A 20,292-nucleotide genomic window follows, 5' to 3' on the forward strand; every position below is an offset into this window, starting at 1 on the left:
GTGAATATGAAGACAATCAGAATTTAATTTAAACTTTAGTGCCTCCAAAGGTGATTAAGGAGTTGGGCGAAACTCAAGTTCTCTTTGGGAGCAGGCTGGGAGGCCTCTCAGAAATGGAGACCTGATGCTGATTCTTTCAAACTAATCTCCTTCAGCCCTCCTAGGTGCTGTTGTGAATAATTACTTAATCAGAGCAGCCCTGGATCAATGTGCTCAGAGTGTTTGCAATTAGTAGCTCCTGTAGAAGGTCCAGCTGAGCCTTCCTTAGAGCAGAGATGAGTTGAGATGAAATAATACTTTCCAGAGTCTGGGTTCAAGCAAACACAAGGGTGCCTTCCTGAACTGCCTTGCCTGGGTTGGGTCTTTTCCCTGCATCATGGTGTTCTCAGGCTGCTGGACGCCTTCAACAGCAAGTGTCTGTCTCCCAGTACAGGACGGTAGGCTCCTCCTCACCAACAGGGACCAGGTCCCTCCTGTCATTCAATATCTAAGCAAAGAGAAGGTGCCCCAGTGCTGGAAAAAACGTGTAGGAACATCAAGGAGAAGATGCTGCATGCCATGGGAGCATGAATGTGGAGAAAGAGTGAGTCTACAATTCCCTTAGGAACATGGGCCCCAATAAACTTGAATGCAAACAGGTGAAGGTTGATTCTGCTTCACACAGTCATTCTGCCTTAAAAGCTTAAAAGCATGGCGGCTCATGCCTGTAATCCCAGCACTTTGGGAGACCGAATCACTTGAGGTCAGGAGTTTGAGACCAGCCTGGCCAACATGGTGAAACCCTGTCTCTACTAAAAATACAAAAATCATCTGGGCGTGGTGGCAGGCGCCTGTAATCCCAGCTACTGTGAAGGCTGAGTTTACAGTGAGCCAAGATCATGCCACTGCATTCCAGCCTAGAAGACAAAGGGAAACTCCATCTCAAAAAATAAATAAAAGATAAAAAGTAAAAGTAGACTCTGGAGTCAGACAAGGCTGAATGCAGATCCCAGTGGTGCCATCCTCACTGAGACTATGGACATGTTACTTTTTAATCTTCAGTTTCCTCATCTCTAGAATGAAGGTGATAATAGAACTAGTATTAGGATCACGGGGAGAATGAAACTATAATAGAATGCACTTAAGTGCTCAGCACCAGGCTTGCCGTGTGGTAGCACCAGGCCATACTCAGTAGCTGTTGGCTGTGATCTGATTTGTGTTTGTGGACCCAGAGCAGCATGGTGATCCATCAAATAGAAAAGTACGGGAATCAAGATCATGCATGTGATGTTTTCACAGGAAACCACCACATGAAGCCATCCAGCAAGATAGGAATCTTTTCTACTGCTTTTCAGAGAAGGTGGATGATATCTCCCAAGTCCTACGGATGGTAAACGGCAAAACTAGAATTCAAGCCCAGCTCTCTCAACTAGAGGTTCACTCATCTGCTCATCTGTGACAACCCCATTTTCCCCAAAGGCATCTGTGTCTGCTCTTCCACTAGGCATGCTGAGCAACTCCTCCACAAGATACAGATCATGCACTTGAGTGCAAGGTTGGGACCGACACTCCCTCAGACTTCCAGCTCTCACAGCCCTCAGTGTACAAGTTATTGCTCTTCACGCAAGCTCCTGCTCTTCTCTGATCCCCTGCTTTTTCATCTGTAAAATGGGAATAATGATTGTGGTGAGTATTTTGCTTTTAAATACTGACAGGCAGCCACTATTTAGTCTCTTCCAAGGAGCATCAGAGGCTGGGAACACTTACCCTTGAGAGGCTGATAGATAATAGGCTCCTTGCCATAAGCAGTTTTGTAATAGAAAACACAACAGGAGCTTACTGAGGGGATTTAAAAAACATATACAAGGTGAATTGCCTTTCTAATTGGAGATCATCTAACAGAGATCTTTGAGCCAGGTTATGCCTGCTCAAATTAAATTGCGTTATATGTAATTCCAGCTTTTACTTTTCACTGCCTAAAACATCAATATATATGCGTGTTCTCTTATCCTTAGAGAATGCATCATTTTATGTAAAAACAGGCATGAGCAAAGGAATTAGGTGTCATTATTCAGGAACTTGCTAATAAAGTCTTTAAAAAGCAATCTTTGGAAGAGTTTAAAATACTGACATTAAACTTGGAAAAAGATGAGTTATACTAATTAATGGTACAATCTACAAGCAAAGATGGATAAATTTCCCTATTAAACCCATTAAGACTATCCTAGGTAAGCTGATTTGAGGAGACTTTAATGTTTCCCTTGATTCTAATGATAATCTTTCATGTGGAAAAAGAAACACATTTAGAACTTGTATAACATCTGTAAATGTGCATGAGTGGAATAACGCTTATTTTTTTTCTCCCTGAATAATCTAGATCAGGGAAGTTAGCTAGATGAAATAAGCTTTTAAGGCTTCTGATAAAATCCACAGCCATTTTCACGCTCTGGGGCAAAAAAAAATTATTGAATATGTAAAATATTGGTTTAAAATGCCAAGTCTGGCTTTAATTGTGTTCCCTAGCCAGTGGGTGAGCATTTTCCTACATGGGAGACCTGAAATCGATTAGCAGCATCATACCAGCAGTTTTACTGAAGGATTTCATGGCCAACCAGACTTTTTAGGCCCTCAACTAATAAAGACTAAGCTGCAGAAATGACAACTGCTGTTCTCACCTAAAATCAGCAATGGCAAATGCTCTGAGATGGGGGTGCAAAACAGGCTCAACCTGGACTACTGAGAGAGTCGTTGTGGGGAGGGGAAGAACAGAGTCCTGGGAAAGGGGCTAGGTGATGATGCCTAATTCCTTCATGGGCTTTCCCACTGTGGAGAGCCAGACTGAGTGTCTGAGAGTCATTTTGCCTTTTGTTAATGTATAAGCTCAACTGGCCAATAGCAGTCAGTGAAGGCTTCCTGGAGAAGGCAAGAATTGAGCTGAGGCTCATATGCAGGGAGGACTTAGGAAGAAGACATTCTAGGCAGGCCTTAGAAATTATGAAGAGCCCACTTTGAATAAAGTGATTTATTTTTAATGCTCTGCTCAAATTAAATATACCATTTCTAAATCGTCAACGTATATAAAATCATAAGTTGGGGCCAGGTGCAGTGGCCCATGCCTGTAGTCCCAGCACTTTAGAAGGCTGAGGAGGGTAGATCACCTGAGGCCAGGAGTTCGAGACTAGCCTGGCCAACATGGTGAAACTTTGTCTCTACTCAAAATACAAAAAATTAGCCAGGCATGGTGGCACACGCCTGTAATCCCAGCTACTCAGGAGGCTGAGGCAGGAGAATTGCTTGAACCCAAGAGGCGGAGGTTGCAGTGAGCCAAAATGGCGCCACTGCACTCCAGCCTGGGTGACAGAATGAGACTCCATCTCAAAAATAAATCATAAGTTGTATAAATATGCATATATGTTCTGCATATCTGTTTAAGCTATTCCACTATATTTCATAATATACATGCATATATACATCTCAAGGGATGACTTCTGACAAAGGTAGCACTGCTTGTTCCAGGGCTGATATATGAACTTATATCTGTAAGAGGTTGTTGACAGAAGATGCCTTTTTAGGGTATATACAAGTCTGTATTTCTAATGAGCAATTTGTGTCCAGTTTGATCTTCTCAAATTCAAAAACCAAATCCAGGTATTATTGAAAAATTTTAGTTTCTATATTTTTCAATCCTAAAAGTATCAAAATATGCGTATATGTTTTTACACTTAAACAACTTAAATTGTTATTTAATGGAGCAGAAAGCCACAATTGGTAGAGGATCAAGCTTGGGATTTGAGATCAGATCCTGAAGGTGATAGGAATCTTAGGAGGTGTCTGGAACCTGGGAGTGGCTCTTTCATTTGGGAGTGGGAGGAGAACACTGGTACACTTTCATTCACAGATTACATGGGGAGGATCAGGCATAGACTTAAAATGAATGCAGAGAACCATGAGTTCCTCTTAATTCCCCCCTACTACTCCACCATTGCCCTGGTTTAGAGTGGATGGTGCCATGGGGATATGTGCTGATGGAAGGGTGGTAGCATTGACTCTTTCCTGCAACAAAGGTCCAGCAACATCTCCAGGGGTGCCAGAGTCTAAGGTAAGATGGTGGACATTGAGCTGGAGTTGAAAATTCCCACTTGGAATTGAGACCAGAACAGAATAATCCTGGAGATGCCTGGACCAGATGCAGCAGTACACCTGCATTATAGTGCTTCCACTGAACAAGCTGATGAAGGAGGAAGATAGATAAATGAGGATCTAGAGACAAACTACCTCTTGAAACTGTAAAGGCATTTTAGGCTATTCCAAATCCTGCTTGTTTGGGTGTATGGCTTACTACTCTTCTCACCCTTCAGGTCATGCAACTCTCTCAATCATCTCCCCTTCTCCTGAGGGCATGATTAGGTATAGTGACTTGGCATGAAAAGTAGCTGGCATTCAAGCCTCAAGTGACCTCCTCTGGGCTCAGAGAGGATCATGTGACTAGCACAGTGATGAAATGTTTGCTATTATTATTATCTCTATTTCTAGTAAAACTGCTGTATTTGATCTAAATTGCCTATTTAGAGATCCAGTATCTAACAACGCAGCATGACATAGCTAGTAATTTCTCTCTTCCCCTCCTGAATGTCATATGTAAACAACAATGTACCCAGGAAGAAAACCCTAAATTTTATTTTCAGTAAAACTAGGAGATATATCCCCAGGCTTGAACAGTACAACAGAAGCCACCCAGATAGAAGTTAAAAGGTTCAGGTGGACCAATAAAAACACAATGACCCAGCAAAAATAGACTTCCTATAGGCAAAGAGCTCCTTCTGAAGTGATAGACTTCTTGTTCAGCAAGAACTAAGGGATCTGGAAGAAAGGAGAGTGCACAGATTAAACAGAAGCTGCACAGGAAAGTAAAACAAGGGAAGGAAGAAAAGAGCAAAGTGGCCTAGAGGCAGCAGATCTCGGAAAAGGTCTACAAAATTATTTTTCCTGTAAGCAAGAGGCTCACCATAAAGTACAACTTGGGTCTGGCAAAAAAAAAAAAATTAGAGACAGAGTGAGCACAGCTGATAAGAGAAACCCTGGACCTGATCTGTTTCATAGAAACAGAAAAGACAGGACCATACAGAGGAGCCATTTTTATAGGGGGCCATCTGTCACTGGTAAATCCCTGAAGCAAGTGCCTTTGGAGTGTGAATCTATAAAGATAGCCTGGTTCTTCCCCTTCCATCTGCAGGGCGTCGTTTTGAATAGGTAGGCCAGTAACATCTAACTTATTCCAATAATAGCTTTTTTTAAGGGGCTGGCAAGTTGATTTTTAAAATGAGTTGCAAAAGAGCAGCATTGCATCTATGTTCTAGGTTTTGAAAGAAAGAAAAATAGTAAAACTTACCACAGAACACTTATCAGAAAGATGGAAAAGATGAGTATGTGGGCCAAGTGTAAAACCATGGATTAAAATGAAACAATCACCTTTGTAAAGAAAGACAACAAAGCAGTATTCAAGAACTCAGGGGAGAGATAAGGAGTCAATGAGGAAATGGCATGGAAGCATTTAGAACCTAGGGGAAAATGAAGCCAAAGTGGAGAAGCACAAGGGAGAACAGACACTGTGGAAAAATACAAGAGAGAAGGATGCCAGAAATGAGAAGAGTGAACAATATAAAGAGGAAATAAAGAAGGAATTACAGAAGGTTACAGAGTAACATACAACTAGAGAGAAGAGGCAAAGGAAACCCTGTATGTGGATAACTGAAGCCTCTGAAGAAACAAAAGACAACAGTGAAACAGGACATAACTTAAAATACAATTCATTAAACCACTCCAGAAATAAGGGTTGAATTTACATGTTTAAAAGGCACAGCATAAGCTAGGGAAAATGGACCAAGAATGGTCAATACTAAGATCTACCTAAATAGAGTTACTGGGTTTTAAAAGTGAAGAAATATCAGGTTTGTCAAAGATCAGATGGTTGTAGATGTGTGGTGTTATTTCTGAGGCCTCTGTTCTGTTCCATTGGTCTATATGTCTGTTTTGGTACCAGTAACATGCTGTTTTGGTTACCGTAGCCTTGTAGTATAGTTTGAAGTCAGGTAGCATGATGCTCCCAGCTTTGTTCTTTTTGCTTAGGATTGTCGTGGCTATATGGGCTCTTTTTTGGTTCCATATGAAATTTAAAGTAGTTTTTTTCTAATTCTATGAAGAAAGTCATTGGTAGCTTGATGGGGATGGCATTGAATCTATAAATTACTTTGGGCAGTATGGCTATTTTCACGATATTCGTTCTTCTTATCCATGAGCATGGAATGTTCTTCCATTTGTTTGTGTCCTCTCTTAATCCCTTGAGCAGAGGTTTATAGTTCTCCTTGAAGAGATACTTCACATCCCTTGTAAGTTGTATTCCTGGGTATTTTATTCTCTTTGTAGCAATTGTGAATGGGAGTTTGTTCATGATTTGGCTATTATTGTATATTTGAATGCTTGTGATTTTTGCACATTGATTTTGTATCCTGTGACTTTGCTGAAGTTGCTTATCAGCTTAAGGAGATTTGGGGATGAGATGATGGGGTTTTCTAAATATACAATCATGTCATCTGCAAACAGACAATTTGACTTCCTCTCTGCCTATTTGAATACCCTTTTTTTCTTTCTCTTGCCTAATTGCCTGGGCAGAATTTCCAATACTGTGTTGAATACAAGTGGTGAGATAGGGCATCCTTGTCTTATGCCAGTTTCCAAAGGGAATGCTTCCAGCTTTTGCCCATTCAGTATGATATTTTCTGTGGGTTTGTCATAAATAGCTCTTATTATTTTGAGATATGTTCCATCAATACCTAGTTTATTGAGTACTTTTAGTATGAAGGGTTGTTGAATTTTATTTAAGGCCTTTTCTGCATCTATTGAGATAATCATGTGGTTTTTGTCACTGGTTCTCTTTATGTGATGGATTATGCTTATTGATTTGCATATGTTGAACCACCAAAAACAAGCAGTGGGGAAAGGATTCCCTATTTAATAAATGGTTTTGGGAAAACTGGCTAGCCATACTCAGAAAGCTGGACCCTTTTCTTATACCTTATACAAAAATTAACTCAAAATGAATTAAAGATTTAAATGTAAGACCTAAAACCATAAAAACCCTAGAAGAAAACCTAGGCAATACCATTCAGGACATAGGCATGGGCAAAGACTTCATGACTAAAACATCAAAAGCAATTGCAACAAAAGCCAAAATTGACAACTGGGATCTAATTAAACTAAAGAGCTTCTGCTCAGCAAAACAAAAACAAAAACAAAAAACAAAAAACAAAAAACCTATCATCAGAGTGAATGGGAAATCTACAGAATGGGAGAAAATGTTTGCAATCTATCAATCTGACAAAGGGCTAATATCCAGCATCTAAAAGAAACATAAACAAATTTATGAGGAAAAACCCCATTAAAAAGTCAGCAAAGGATATGAACAGTTTTCAAAGGAAGACATTTATGTGGCCAAAAAACATATGAAAAAAGCTCATCATCAACCCAAATGTCCATCAGTGACAGACTGGATTAAGAAAATGTGGCACATATACACCATGGAATACTATGCAGCCATAAAAAAGGATGAGTTTGTGTCCTTCGTAGGGACATGGATGCAGCTGGAAACCATCATTCTTAGCAAACTATCACAAGAACAGAAAACCAAACACCGCATGTTCTCACTCATAGGTGGGAACTGAACAATGAGATCACTTGGACTCAGGAAGGGGAACATCACACACCGGGGCCTATCATGGGGAGGGGGGAGGGGGGATGGATTGCATTGGGAGTTATACCTGATGTAAATGACGAGTTGATGGGTGCTGACGAGTTGATGGGTGCAGCACAGCAACATGGCACAAGTATACATATGTAACAAACCTGCACGTTATGCACATGTACCCTAGAACTTAAAGTATAATAATAATAAAAAATAAATTTAAAAAAAAAAAAAGCTCATCATCACTGGTCATTAGAGAAATGCAAATCAAAACCATAATGAGATACCATCTCATGCCAGTTAGAATGGTGCTCATTAAAAAGTCAGGAAACAAAAGATGCTGGAGAGGATGTGGAGAAACAGGAACACTTTTACACTGTTGGTGGGAGTGTAAATTAATTCAATCATTGTGAAAGATAATTTGGCAATTCCTCAAGGATTTAGAACTAGAAATACCATTTGACCCAGCAATCTCATTACTGAGTATATACCCAAAGGATTATAAATCATTCTACTATAAAGACACAGGCACATGTATGTTTATTGTGGCACTATTCACAATAGCAAAGACTTGGAACCAACCCAAATGTCTATCAGTGATAGACTGGAAAAGAAAATGTGTCACATATACACCACAGAATACTATGCAGCCATCAAAAAGGATGAGTTCATGTCCTTTGCGGGGACATGGATGAAGCTGGAAACCATCATTCTCAGCAAACTAACACAGGAACTGAAAACCAAACACTGTATGTTCTCACTCATAAGTGGGAGTTGAAAAATGGGAACATATGGGGACAGGGAAGGCAACATCACACACTGGGGCTTATCGGTGGGTGGGGGGCAAGGGGAAGGATAGCATTAGGAGAAATACCTAATGTAGATGACAGGTTGATGGGTGCAGCAAACCACCATGGCACATGTATACCTGTTCCGTACATGTATCCCAGAACTTAAAGTATTTTATATATTTATATATTTATAAATATTTATATATTTATTTATATATTTATAAATATATATATATGAATGAAGTATTTTTTATTTATATATATATATATACACACACACACACACATATATCCACACAGTAGCAGAAAAGATATCCAAGTAACTTATGAGAGAAAAAAGGAATAAGTCTGTCCTCAGATTTCAGCACAGCAATATTCAAAGGAGGAAGTCAATAGAACATTATCCTTAAAACAGCCAAGAAAAGAAAGTTGAACCAAGGATTTTACATCAAATTGTGCTCTCTATCAATCATAAATACTACAGAAAACCAGTTCTGTACAGTTAACCAGGAACTATTGTTCTCATGAGCCCTTCCAAAGGAAATACTAGAGAACTCTAGACAACTATGGAGACTGGAGTGACAGATAAGAAGGCAAATGCTACATGTCCTGACAATGAAGAAATGATACAAACAACAACAACAAAGAGGGGAAGGGAAGAAGAAGATGCAAAGTACAACAAGTTTACTGATTGCCTTAAACATAATAGTTGGAGTCAAATGACAGAATTAGAAGCTGAGTAATATAAGATTGAACATATTTCACTGAACAAAGGTTAAACCCTAAGAGGATGATCATATCAACTATGATCGAGTGTCAGGAGAAATGAAGAGGAGGCTAAACTGGGGGAGAAGGGAAGAGCGAGAAGAATATTAATTTTATCACACTGTTTTAAGTGAGAACATTCCTGAATATCAGAAGAATGATACACACACATGCCCTACGACACAATATTTAAAAACATAAAGGAAAATATGGAAAAATAACAGAGCTGACAGTACTAAACATAAGTTTTTACTTCAATAAATCTAAATGAGTTAAAATTCACCTCTCAAAAGAATAAGATTTTATTTTCAGACCAGGTCACAAAGAGAAGCCTAACTCTATATTGAGTTTTATAAGAAATATAACAATGGCAAAGTGATTCAGAAAGGTTGCTAGATATTTTGACCCCAAAATTTCACTTTGGGACTAACACCTATGGATATGCATGTAAATACATTAGAAGTTGCATGTATAAGGCTATCCATAACAGCATTATTTGAAATAGCAAAAGGCTGGAAACATTCAAATGTCCATGGTTAAATCAATTATAGTATATCCACCAGTGGAAAACTATAAAGCTACTTGTATGAGATGCAAAGATCTCCAAGAGAAGTCAACTTAAAGTGCAGAATAGTGTATATTCTATGCTATATATGTGTTAAAAGGGAGAGAGATAATCTGCATTTGCATTTGTTTCTATGTGCATCAAGAGCCTCTTCAAGCATACACAGAATATAAATACATATAAGTGAGTGAGCAAAGGCAGTGCAGGGTAGTAGCCCTGAGGTGGGAGAAAGCTTGAGTGAAATGAACGTAAGAGACTTGTTAGCTATAACCCAAGACAGTTTGCACCAATTCATTTGTTCTCATGCTACAAACTAACATTTTTCTTTTAAACCAAAAAGGAGAAAATAATTCCTAAATGCAGGATTTTTTAATCAACACAATCTGTGTGCTGTTCTCCCTTCTGCCCTGTGACCTTGGGCAGGTCTAAATTCAATTCCAGCACTCCCTAAGTCAGACACTCTGGGGGATACAAAGATGATTAAGACACAGCCCTTGCCTGGTGCTTGGTCTCCCCTCTCCTAATTTGTAAAAGGAGAATGCTTTCCCTCCACTGTGTTGGTGGAATTTTAACAAGGAAGACACAGGCCCATTCTCTCTCAGAATCCTCCTTCCTGGAGAACCAAGGTTTCGTTCAAATATGTGTTCACCTGGGGAATCTTCTCCCAACATGCATCCAAGAAGAGTCTACTTCCCCCTCCGTGGGGTGTCCCCAGTGCCCTATTCATGCAGTTCCACTTTTCCATGCCGTATCACAACCTGCTGTCTCTTTTGGACTCTGATGTCAGACGCAGTAAGAATTCTGCAGTAGTCACATCTATACTCACCCGAGTTCCCAGTAGAGCACCTGGCCAAAAGTCGGCATCAATATGTGTTTACAGGAGTTATAAAGGGAAGAATGTGAATACTTAGGTGAAAACGCTGCTCCAATTACTGTAAGAGCACCAGGAATAAACATGCCAAACAGGTCAGGGCCAGCATGTACCTTTGAGGATGTTATGGAGAGATAGAGCCACCATGGAGAGGGATAACTTCCAGCCAAACAGAAAATGGACTTGAGGGGAAGAGAGGGACAGGGAGAAATGCATGTGTGTGGGACACTATGATGTAGCATAGATAAAAGGACATACATTGTCTCAGTGAAGCCTCAGGATGCCCTGGGAGGGTGACACTATGATCTCTACTACACACCTGAGAATACCAAGGTCCCTAAACAGGCTAGGGGGCTTGCTCACTCCAGCCTCCAGCTCTCTCGCCGGCATACACATAAAGGCCAAAGTGAGCATTTGACACCAGGACAAAATAACTCAAATCTGTGCTCTTAACTTCACCCATGCTGACTAATTTATGAAAAATATGACCTAATTCTTCTACCACAGATACCACGCCAACATCCCTTGCCTGAGAACAGGAATTACCAGGTTCCATATGCCAAAATTGGGTCTCTGGGTTTATAGATTGTTGCTATCCCACCCTGATAACACCTCAAACCTCAGCTTAGCTTGGCAGCAGCCTGAGGTCCCTGGAATGTCATTTTCATGTTTCTTCACCTATTGTGATTGAGGGATGCTAGAACGATTGCACACCTGGCTTGTTTTGCACTGGCTTCTCATTCCTGTCTAGATAGTTAACACTAAGTAATTTAGTTTATCTGTGTCTCCACAAGCTTATTTGAAAACCATGGAATGCTGCTTACAGAAAATTAAGCTTCATTTTCTTTAAGCATCCAGCCAATAGCGCAGGCAGGAGATGGTGATTTGGAGGTAACTGGCTTATGCATATGTAAACATGATGCATTTAGCAAATTATATAGACTTCACACTTCAGAGCATTGAAGAAAACAAAGATACCTTCCAAAGAAACTTTACTGCAATTGAGTCATTCTGAAAGGAATACAGAATTACTGGTTTGTGAGAATAGTTGAGCTCGGATATGAATGGAAAATAATGGTTTATAATGTGGAGCACAGGCACAAACAAGAATTTGAACAGGGTTAATTTTAGGTGGTATTACGGCATCTCTAAGGACTCCCAGGAATTATACCCCATAATGTGTCTAGAGATTAAATTCATGGTGTGATGAGGTTGTACGTTTCAGACTGAATTCCACAGTGACTCCTCATGCTTTATACAATTTCCCAGCATGTTTTTCTCCTGAAGCCCAGAGACAGAATTCTAGACATGCCTTGTGTTCACAAAGCATTGCAATGGTTAAAGCATCCCTGAAATTTACTACATACCTTTTCCATTCTCCACCAGGTCCTGTTGCCTCAGTCCCATCTACTGCATCAGCAATAAATTGCACTGATAATGTAAGTAAAAATATCACCCCAGAAGAGCAACCTTATAAGACACCGTTACAGACTTTAAAACTCCTAGACAAGTAAAATTAGAGTACTTGGGTGTAAGTAGTTTCCAATTTGTAGACCAAAGTCAAGATGGTTCATTTGTCTGCAGGTGCTGCACCTAAGGGGTCCACTAGCTTGCAGTGCTCAAACTGCCAACAGTTGACTGCAAGGGTCCAAGTGGCACCAGTGCAGTTCAGCTTGTCGTGTTCATCAACAACACCAGGAGTCCCGAGAGCTGCCACATATTAAACACCTACTGTTGTCAATAACCATGTTAGCACTTTGCCTTCATGTATTGCTTTTTTCATTTAATCCTGGAGAAAATCCACTGAAATTATTATTTCAAGTGACTTTTATCCAGCTGCCACTGACTGCTTGTTGTAGGACAGGTACTAGACACCCAAATGTGATCTCATTGAATCAGCACACAAACTCTCCATGAGGCAGGGATTTTAATTCATATCCGTTTTCCAGACTGTGAACCTGAAGAAGTTACAAAGCATGTCTAAGTCGAGGAGCTAATAAGTGGTAGAACTGGGAGTCACATTCAGATCATGGCCACAGTCATGTCTGTCTTGTCGTATCCTGCATTCTCACCATTTAAAGAGGTTCTAATTGCCAGAAAATGAGGATGAGCTGAAAAAAAAAAGCACTTTGGGCATGCAGAGATTATGTTGGTCTCGGTACATAATTCTTCCCTTTCTTCTCCCTGCCATCCTCCTCCACAAACACAATTCCAAGTGACAGACTCATTAATTCTCACAACTCTTTGAGGCAGGCACTATTATCATTCCCATTTTATAGCTGTGGAGACTGAGGTTTGGGGAAGTGACATAACCAACTCAAATTCAGTGAAATATATAGTAGGGTCAAAGTTTGCTCCAAGGCTGTCTGATTCCAGGTCCCATCCCCTCAGCCAGAAGGTTCTATAACAGTTAATCTAATAATTAGAGGCATGTTTCTGATGATCCAAGAGCTAATTCTAATTAGGGTTCTGCCTCAAGATGAGGGACAAACACTGAAAATTACGACCCATTAGATTTTCTGTAAGACTTAAGTCGAATAAGCACAGGTAGGTGCAAAGATGTTGCTGTACTCTTACAACTATAAGGCTTATCACAGAAAAAATAACCTAGAAATAATGTCTAATATTAGGGGTTAAATTGTGGTTCATAAATATGTTGGAAAACTAAGAAGGCATAAAAAATTATGCCAAAGGATATTATGACATGGAAAATGTTTATGATACATTAAATGAAAAAAAAGCAGCTTACAAAAGCATCTATGGTTTGATCTCACTTTTGTAACATGAAATGAATAATGTGGATGTGTGGAGTGAATGGGAGGGAGAAAGGGAGAAAGAAAGAGAGAGAGGGAGAAAGAGAGAGAAGGAGAAAGAGAGAGAGAGAGAGAGAGAAAAAGAGACAGGGGAAGGTGTATAATAAAAGGTTAACAATGGGTCTGTTGCATGAGACAAGCATGGTTTTTTTTCACCTTTTGCCTATAGATGTTTTCTAATTTTCTACAATTAACATTGTATCCATCATTTTGTGACGTTTTTTTAAAGTTTCTTTTTGGCCTAAGATCTTGAATATATGTGGTATAAGACAAAAACACTCCAATGAGACTCAGAAAAGATTGCTAGAGATCAGAACAACTTATCTCAGAGTCTCGAGTATATGGATATTTCCTGAAAAGTCTTTCATGGTAACATTCACTTGGCAAACTTACTTTGTTGACTTGGACTGCAGCCTCGTGTTAAAGAGTTTATTTAAATTTGCTTAACCTGGAGGTTCCCCAATTTACATGACCACACATTTTTTGTGTGCAGGACATAATTGGTAGCTTGCAGCTCTGAGGAACCCAGTCTGGGAATTGTTTGCCTAGAAAACATTTTTTTATTCATATCTACAATCTATGTGTAGTCCAAATGCCCACCTCTCCCTCCAGAAATTCTCATTCTCTAACACCTGTGAAACTAATGAATTTTTCCTCTCTGCATCCCCCATAAATACTTTCAGAATTCAACTAAATGCAGAAATATTTGTACTCTCTCTAGACATGGGATACCTGGATCTATAGACATAAATTCCAGTCAAAATACTTTGTGAAATATGAAATGCTTCTCTTTTTCACTGCATCTACTGCTAGTATTGCTAAGAGTGTTATCACCAGGAGTTACAGTTTTTTTGATAGCTTGCCTTGGGAGCTGGGTCAGCAGAGATCTTCAGGTAGTGGAAACAGTGGGGCGCATCAGGGTAGCAGAGATGGCTCTGACTATCTCCTTCCTTGTTGATATAGTTTGGATATTTATCCTCGCCCAAATCTATGTTGAATTGCAATCCCCAGTGCTGACAACAGGGCCTGGTGGGAGGTGTTTGGATCATGGAGGTGTATCCCTCATGGCTTTGGGCTGTCTTCATGATATGGACTTCTTGCAAGATCTGGTCATTTAAAAGTGTGTGGCACCTCTCTTCTCCCTCCTCCCACACCCCCGCTTCTCTTGATTTATTCTCTTTTTTCCATGGGATATGCTTGATCCCACTTCATCTTCCATCATGAGTAAAATGCTTTCTGAGGCCTCCCCAGAAGCAAATGCCAGCACTATGCTTCCTGTATAGCCCACAGAACCATGAGCCAAGTAAACTTCTTTCTCTATAAATTACCCAGTCTCAGAGGTACTTCTTTATAGCAATGCAAAAACAGCCTAAGACACTCACTGAGCCCATTTTCCTTGGCCATGTGGTCCCAAGTGGGGCTATGGCCTAAAGATATTCAGGTTCACACACATATCCTTGCTAGTCCGGAAGTGGAAATCTTACGGCATCAAGATTTGGAGTTTTGTTTTAAAAGTGCCCTTAGACATAATTTACAAGCTAGTTAAGCCTGCTATGCCCAGATTGTAAGTATCCAGGATAGAGGAAGAAGAGAGGGACCCTCGTGGGTCTCTCAGATCTATCTGCAAGAGGGACTTTCTGTGTCAATATACCTGAGCTTATCACCCATAATGGAATATGTACATAGCTAAGACTCATTAATCCAATTTTCTATCTCAAGGGATATTAGAATCCTGACAAGAACAAATTCCTGAGAGGGTCAGCATATATCATCTTGCATTTGTTTCGTTTTGTTTTTTTAATCTTGTGTAATGATGTGAAAACCCCCAATGACTCCAGCAGAAACCACCCATTTATCTGACAGTCTGTACACAGTGGGGGTCTTACCGAGAAAACTTGTCGGGGTGAACAGACAAAGGTCAAGCCCATTTGGAGGTGACTTCTCCAGAATAGAGAGATTCTTTCCTGTGAAACTAATTCAGAAAGTGTCTTTGGGTAAAAGCAAATTCTAAAACCTCATTTTTCTACTTTTGCCAAGAGGTGGCTTAAGTAGCTGTGGAGAAGAATTTGTAGCATGGTTATCACATTAGTCTTGGGAAAGTAAAATTGGTCTGCTTTTTAAAGAGCAGAGCAGGCCGGGCACAGTGGCCCACGCCTGTAATCCCAGCACTTTGGGAGGCTGAGGCGGGCGGATCACGAGGTCAGGAGATCGAGACCATCCTGGCTAACATAGTGAAACCCCATCTCTACTAAAAATACAAAAAAAAAAAAAAAAAAAAAAATTAGCCAGGCATGGTGGCAGGTGCCTGTAGTCCCAGCTACTCAGGAGGCCGAGGCAGGAGAATGGCCTGAACCAGGGAGGCAGCAGTGAGCCAAGACTGCGCCACTGTACTCCAGCCTGGGTGACAGAGCAAGACTCTGTCTCAAAAGATAGATAGAGAGAGAGAGAGAGAGAGAGATAGCAAAGCAGAGATTCAGACACTAGTGCCGGTAGCATTCACATTCACATTCACATTCAGGGCACATTTTCCCACAAGGTTCTCCTTCCCCAAATAGGAGCCTGAAGGAATTTGGGAAGCATAGTCAAGAGCCCTCAAAGGTCCTGCTTCTGATGTTGTCACCCTTTGACATTTCTCAGCATAGCAGAAAATGGGGTCTGTTTGTGTGCACACATGCCCATATAATAGACTACAGAGGAGGAAATCCCATCGTGCCCTTCTGCATGCAAATCCTCCCAAGGTGACAGATTTGTTCTGAGACATGTCTGTGGCCTGCCCCTCTGGAGGCATGGGGCAGATCAGGGGGAGGGGCACAGAATGGGACTGCTTTTAATACCCCCAGGTCAGGATGCCATTTTAAAAGGCTCTAGCACCGAAGCATGTGACACTGAACCCAATGACAGATGGCGTTGAAGGGAACCTAACCAGCGCAGAGAAGTGTGGAGGAAAGGAGAAGAGAAATCATTCCATACTGTGGTTCCAAGATTTGGAGTCTGAAGGATACTCCTACTGAAATGGCTAGAGTTAGGCAGGTCAACTTCACTGCGGAAGGAGAAGGTCTAGGGGAGATAAGGGTGATGGAATCACGGTGTCAATGCCCCACTGGAAAAAAGGCTGCTTTTCATCACAAAATCAGACCACTAACAAACCCCCACGCATTCCTATCTCTGGACCTTTACAAACATGAACATCTCTTCCAAACTGCTATGCTATCCTTGTGAGCTCTGAGATTTCACTCATGTGAATAGTGGTAAAAATAATATTCCGACCTCACACATTGTCATGCAGAATAAATGAAGGTCATGCAATACCTCAAGAATGAGCACAGCATGAAGTGAGTATTTAACAAGCCAGACATCAGTAGAACACTCACTCTCTGCCTTACCCACTTAGAACTCTTTGCAAGTGAGGAGCTGAATAGATAATACATTCATAAGTTCAAATTCAAACAGCATTTCCCAAATAAGAAGACCTAGAAAATAAATTCTATACCGAACAATAAATTTTCTGTGGGAAACAGGCTTGTACTAAAATAATCCAGATTATAAGAACTTGGAAATTTCAAACAGGTCATCTTAACACCAACCGGTGTCTAACAGTAAAAACATGAAGAAGTCATCTAATTCTTACACAATTTTGACCATGGGGACATGGTATATTTTTATAGACTTCTGGTAAGAAACAAACAACCCAACTTGGTGTTTGAAAGTTAGGGCAGAGAAAGGTTGCCCAAGCATCAAATGAGGCTGCCTAGGACCAAAACTATTTGCTGTATTTTAAGAGAGCAAAACAATCAAAAACAGCAGCCTACTATGGCCTCACGTTCACAATGCTGTGAGATGGCCCTGCGGGAGGTCCAAGGAGTGGAACCTGGTGGGGAGTAAAGAAGGAGAAGCCAGGAATGATGGAGCTTTGTTTTGAGTACAGGTGTTGGGCCACTCCTGTGTGCTCAAGCACATGTGGAGGCTGGAGTGCTGAGGCTCCTCCTTCTGAACGGGAAGTCCTGGAGGCCCTGCAGCATGCTGTGGCCCCCACAGTTCTCCTCCCCTGTTCTTCTAACTGGTATCACATGACCCGCTGAGGCAGGAGCTCTCAAGGCTCCCTGCTGCTTATGTGAAGGGAGGACCTCAGCTCCCACAGAGCGGGGAATTAAATAGTCAACTCAGCACAGGAGGCAGCACATGAGTCTTCTGGATTTGAGTCTGCCTCCCTACCAGACTACAAGGCTTTGGCAACTATAGCCAGCATTACATTTCTGTCTCTCTTACAGCAGTACCTTGACTTGGTAGGAGCTTCGTACACAGTTGCTATTGGTGACCAATTAAGAAGCTGAGGCTGGTGTTCTTGCTTCTTTTCTGAGCCAAATTCCAAGGGGAAATTTAAATGACTTACAAAGTCATAAAAGAAAACAAGAATAAAAATGTTTGAATTACATTATTCTCAACACCTAGCTATGAATATATGTAAACAAATAATAGCTAAGTAGCATCTTTGCTCTAATAATTAAAAAGCTATAATATTGCAAGATTCTTTAGACAGAACCACAAAACAGAATATATGACTCTGAAAAGGTAATAACATAATGAATATCTTAAAGGACATCATAATAGAATTATTCAACCAGTGGCATCATTATATTTGTTATTTTAAAAGAAAAAAGTTACAAAAAGTTAAAACTTCACCTAACAAAACACATCAATGTAAGTTTTACAGGCATTAAATGATTAGGATAAAAACAATTAACAGTACCAATTATTAAAAGATGAATAAAGAGGGGGTCTGTGTAGCCACAAAGGAAAAATTAAAAAAGAAATTATAAAATCGAGTATAAAAATGAAAGGTTTATGTTCATTAAAAGACTCGCTATTGCCCCACACTGTGGAAGAGAGCCTATGGGCAACCAGCCACAATTCCATCCAAGCAAATCAAGCAAGAAACTTCTCCAAATTACAATTCAATCAAAAAGTCCCCAAAGCTTAGAAGGAAAACTCTAGCAGTCATTTCCCTGTGTCAGCTTTAGCCTGGAACAGTGGTTCTCAACAGGGGCCAATTGTGCCCCCGAGGGGACATTTGGTAATGTGTGGAGACACTTTTGTCCATCATAACTGGAACAGTGCTACCACCGTCTTGTGGGTAAAGGCCAGGGATGTTGTTAACATCTTACAATGCACAGAACAGCCCCCGCCACAGAAAAATCATCCCACCCAAAATGGCAAGAGTGCCCAGGTTGAAAAATTCTGGTGTAGAAGAGAAAAGGGGTTTATTCTGCAGAAGATATGACTAAGTGGGGGGCAGTCAGGTGACATAGAAGAAGTAGTGGACACAGGTCTAAACCTCAGGACTCTGGTCAACGTGGAACCATCACTGGGTTAATTCCTACTATAGTACTTATACATCATTACCCTACATATATTAATAGTTGTAATTTGCTGATGCCTTCCTTTCCTCTCACCTTGTCCCCTCCCTCAGATATCTCACATAGTGATGATGAATTATTATAACCCTCAGGAAGGTACATGATAACCACTGAAGATATTGATACAAAAGTATGGATATGTACATTCACAAAGGAATGACTGATGAGGCAAATCACCCCTTCTCCCTATTAGTTAAAAACTCTAGAGGAATGCTCTGCCCCTCTCCTTCTTCTTTCTCTGAAATTTGTTTTAGAGGCATATTTTATTTGCTTTTTCTCTCCTTATTATACAAATGCATATTAGGATCTTTTCTGAGTATATATTTTACCTTGCCTGTAATTATTCCTCTCCTTTTTTTCAAAATGTATACCTGAATCATTTCTAAAATTTTAAAAAAGAAACAACTAAGTTACTATAAATGATGTTACAAGACAAGCTGGAAAACAGTTTGGAAAAAGGCAGAGTCAATATTCTTCATATATAAAAAGTTCTTTCAAATCAATAGCAAGACCATTAAGAATGTAATTGAAAAATCGACAAAGGCAATGAGCAAATGCTCTAGAGTGAGAAGAAATACAAATAGCCAATAAATACACACACACACACACACACACACACACACACACACATGTGTTTCACTTCAATAGTAATAAAAAAGTAAATGGAAATAATAAAATAGTATAGTACACATATAAAATTGGCAGACATTAAAAATATAACTGCTACTCATACACTGCTGGGGTCAGATGTGAATGCAAACAATCCAATCTTCCTTAAAATCATTTTGATTATGGGCAATTTGTAAAATAAATTACTGGTTTTTAGTTATAAATGCTACACTTGCTTGTGCAGAAATTTTATAAAATATCAAAAGGTATAACAATGAAAATCAAATCACCTATTACTTCAACACCTGAGACATAATTTTAACCTTTTGTTATACCTTTCCTATTTTTTTCTCAGGATGTTTGTGGGTATGTGTGTATCATGTTATACATACAGTTTAGTGCCTTGCTCTTTTTCACTTATATTGTGAGTGTATTCCTATACGATCACATTACCTTTTAAAACATAATTTATGGCTGTAAAATATGATCTCATATCTGTATAGCTAACCACTCCCCTATTGTTGAATATGTAGGTTTTTCACTGTGCTTTTGTTTTTGTCTCTCATAAACAATGCGGTAAAGATCATCATTGTGCCTCAATCTTTTCTGAATTTTCAATGATTGCTATTTGCCTAGATTTTACTTAGAATGACAGGAAAATAAAGACATTGTGAGACAAACAAAAAATAGATATTTTGCAACAAACAGACCCTCGTTATAGGAATTTCCATTAAAATATACTGTACT

General features: G+C 40.0%; 1 protein-coding gene and 1 long non-coding RNA gene across 7 annotated transcripts in view; one reads left to right on the forward strand and one right to left on the reverse strand.

The window, feature by feature from the left end:
• Positions 1 to 13,462, forward strand: part of LOC144341554 (uncharacterized) — a 71,725-nt gene extending 58,263 nt beyond the window's left edge. The window contains exons 2-4 of the long non-coding RNA XR_013418562.1: positions 1,279 to 1,665; positions 12,096 to 12,148; positions 12,294 to 13,462. This is a non-coding gene — a long non-coding RNA (uncharacterized LOC144341554). The remainder of the gene's footprint in view (positions 1 to 1,278; positions 1,666 to 12,095; positions 12,149 to 12,293) is intronic.
• SPOCK1 (SPARC (osteonectin), cwcv and kazal like domains proteoglycan 1) overlaps positions 1 to 20,292 on the reverse strand; it is a 515,462-nt gene that overhangs the window by 24,853 nt on the left and 470,317 nt on the right.

Source organism: Macaca mulatta, chromosome 6 (assembly GCF_049350105.2).
Source record: "Macaca mulatta isolate MMU2019108-1 chromosome 6, T2T-MMU8v2.0, whole genome shotgun sequence".
Lineage (NCBI taxonomy): Eukaryota > Metazoa > Chordata > Mammalia > Primates > Cercopithecidae > Macaca > Macaca mulatta.